A 3,847-nucleotide genomic window follows, 5' to 3' on the forward strand; every position below is an offset into this window, starting at 1 on the left:
TTATTTATTTATTTAATCTCGTTGAGAAAAATTCGTGTTCACAGAAAGAAATTATTCTTTCACTACCGAGGTGGCACACGCCAACACCGCGTTTTATCGGATTTCTGCCGTTCCTTCCCATATACTTTGCTGTTGCTATAGTGTGCACGAAGTCCCTTGAAATTTTAACCTATCTGCCACGATTATGCACCGGAGCAAAGAGATGCAATAAACCTATCTTTTCTTTCGGGGGGGGGGGGGGGAGTTGGGTTTGTGAGAAAAACCATGGATGAATTTTTATATATATTCCGTGTCACTGCGGTTAAATATATATTCTTTACATATTTCTTTACTTTGCCATGCTTTTCCTTACTTTTCAGTGCTTTGCCATGGTTTGGGTTGAAATTTCACTTTTGTAGTTAGAACAGTTTTGTTAAAAACGTGATTTGCAATAACAACAATTTCAAACATTAGCAAAAAGTAAAAATATTGGAATTTGCATTATTTCTGTATCAGCCACCTCGTGGCTAAGCCGTTAATATATGCGCTTCTGGCGTTAGGGATCCAAGTTTTATTCCGGCAAACAGCCTGGGTCGTTCGCCTCCCGTATTAAGCCAAATTTCAACTTTCTTGCACATATTTATTACTATTATTAGTATTATTATTAAAAATGAAATTAAATGAAATCTTCAAGATTTACGTCCCACAATTATGCTGGGATCAAGGTACACCTCATGTAGAAATTGCACTATTCTGGTTTGAATAGTTTCGTTAAAATAGTGGGAGAACGTAATTTACAAAAAAAAAAAAAAAAAAAAAAAAAAACATGACCACAAGTGTGAGCGAAATGTAAAAGTTTTCCAATTTACTTTCTTACTCTGTTATTGCTCACCCATTAGCACAGAATAGTATCTGGTTAAGTGACATTTATGTTGCTTTACTTCTTACCGCATTTTTTAAACCTTATAAATTGTGACGGCAAGTGTGAGCATTTTGACGGCACGTGTGAGCATTTTGACGGCAACTGTGAGCATGTTGACGGCAACTATGAGCCTTATCTGCGCAAATATGAGAGTACTAATATTATACATATTTCAATGCACAGTGTTTAGGTACAGGTAGGCTGGTAATGTCACTAATCTATCTTTCGTCAAGATAGTGGAAAAACAGAATCTGGGATGACCGTCATTCCGAATGTGAAGGAATAAACAACAGTGTTGTTGTTTGCTCTCTCCCTACATCATTGTTCATTAATTGAAGCTGGAATGGATATTAGTGATTTCTTTTCATTATTTCTATGTTTATCCCCCCCCCCCACACACACACACACTGCTCTAACGATTGTCTTATTTTTACGGTGCATGCCCACACATCTTCATTTCCAATAAACCTCGTTTTAGCCGGAAAATTTTCAACCCTCCGCTACATTTTGAACTGTAATAACTTTTTTAATTATTTATTATTATTATTATTATTATTATTATTATTATTATTTTTATCATTTTTGTAAATGTGAATATAAAAATTCCTAATAACCTACTGCGATATACTGTGTTTGCATATATTCCGTTTAGAAATATTACTATTCTAGTTTTATTGGTTTTTCTATTCGTAGTGGGAAGAAAATGATTTCAATTTCTCATCTATCCTTGCAGGTAGCGTTCAAAGCCCTTGACGGCCAGTGTGGTCTGTGCTTGCAGTAATATTTTCAACCTTCTGCACCAATTTGAAGTATATTTTCCTTCATAAAATTGGAGTTACTACAATTCTTTATATCAATTCCCGTGCACAGTATTTTCATACACTTTCTGTGCAAATTGCACTATTCTGGTTTGAATAATTTCCCAAAAATAGTGTAGAAACGTAATTTCAAACAAGCTTGACCACAAGGGTGAGCGAAATGTAATGGTATTCCAATTTACATTCTCACTCTCTTATAGTTCACCCATTGACGCAGAATAGTATATAGTTAAATAAATTTTATATTGTTTTCCTTTTTATCAATATTTTTCCTCGTCTCACCTTCCACCACAGTATCCACACATCTTTGCGGCAATCGAAACCTGTCTTCGCCGACAAAATTTTAACCCTCCGGTAAAAGAGAAACTGAATTTTCTCTGTTAGTAATTTGTATATACAAACTGTTTGTACGTTGTCGCATGTACTGTGTTTAAGTACGTCTTGTGTAGAACTTTCACTATTCTAGCTTCTACGGTCTCTTTACAATTGAGAAAGAACATGATTTTGTGTTCTCCTCTACACCTGCCGGCTGCGTTCGCAGTTTTCGACGGTCAGTGTGGCCTCTGTTTGCCGTCAAATGTTCAACCTTCTGTAACATTTTAAAGTTTTATATATATATGGCGATACAACAATTCTTTTTATGAACTTCCCTGTAAAGTATGTAGGTTCACGTCTTGCAGAAATTAAATTAATCGGGTACGAATAGTTTTCTTGCAATAGTACAAAAACTTAATTTGGAATAAAAATGACCACAAGTGTGAGCAAAATGTAAAATTCTTCTTATTTACTTTCTTACTCTATTATAGGTCGCCCATTGAAAGAGTAAACTATATGGTGAAATAAAATTTATGTTGTTTTTCTTTTTATCACTATTTTTCTTCTTTTCATTTTCCCTCACAATGTCCGCACATCTTGGCGGACAGCAAAGCCTGTCTTCGCGGACAAAATTTGCGGTGCTGCTTACAAAATGCCTACGTTTGAAAAGATATATCATGTCTCAATTGTACCTGTGAATTAACAACGATATGTTATTCGGTTCATCGACATTCACATTCCAACATATCTGTCATCAGTCACTTAGCTCATCCCTTAAGTACACGCATAAAAGAGGTCCTAATTTTCATGCTCGTTCACACGAATATTCAGTTTATTTCATATTACGGAATTCCATTGAACGCTCCTTTGTAAAAAAAAAAAAAAAAAAAAAAAAAAAAAAAAAAAAAAAACCTCCAGGTTTTGATTCCGCTGACAGCGTTCAATTTCAACTTTAGGCTGGATTTTGAGCTCTCATGGCGATAAGCGGTTAAAGTTTTCCATGGGAGATACGTGTTCAACTTTGGGCATATTGACGGCAACCATGAACCATTATGTTGCCACCTATGAGACTTAAGTCCGCAATTATGAACGAAAAGTCGGCAACTATGAGCGTTTTGACGGCAACTGTGAGCCCTGGGTCGGCAATTATGAACAAAAGTCGGCAACTATGAGCATCATGAAAGCGAGTGTGAGCACTTTGGAAGCACCTGTGAACATTCTGAAGTCAACTGTGAGTATTTTGAAGATAAGCATGAAAAATTATGTTTTCAATTGTGAGCCCTATATTCGCAAATATGAACGAAAAGTCGGCAACTATGAGCGTTTTGACGGCAACTGTGAGCCCTGGGTCGGCAATTATGAACAAAAGTCGGCAACTATGAGCATCGTGAAAGCGAGTGTGAGCACTTTGGAAGCACCTGTGAACATTCTGAAGCCAAATGCGAGTATTTTGAAGATAAACATGAAAAATTATGTTTTCAATTGTGAGCCCTATATTCGCAAATATGAACGAAAAGTCGGCAACTATGAGCATCATGAAAGCGAGTGTGAGCACTTTGGAAGCACCTGTGAACATTCTGAAGTCAACTGTGAGTATTTTGAAGATAAGCATGAAAAATTATGTTTTCAATTGTGAGCCCTATATTCGCAAATATGAACGAAAAGTCGGCAACTATGAGCGTTTTGACGGCAACTGTGAGCCATAGGTCGGCAATTATGAACAAATAGTCGGCAACTATGAGCACTTTATCGGTAAATGTGAGCATGCTGACGGCTTGAGTGAGGAATCTGACGGCAACTGTGAGCCTTTTGA

The sequence above is a fragment of the Thermobia domestica genome, unplaced genomic scaffold (genome assembly GCF_964235325.1).
Source record: "Thermobia domestica unplaced genomic scaffold, izTheDome1.hap1.1 HAP1_SCAFFOLD_367, whole genome shotgun sequence".
In the NCBI taxonomy this organism is placed as follows: Eukaryota; Metazoa; Arthropoda; class Insecta; order Zygentoma; family Lepismatidae; genus Thermobia; species Thermobia domestica.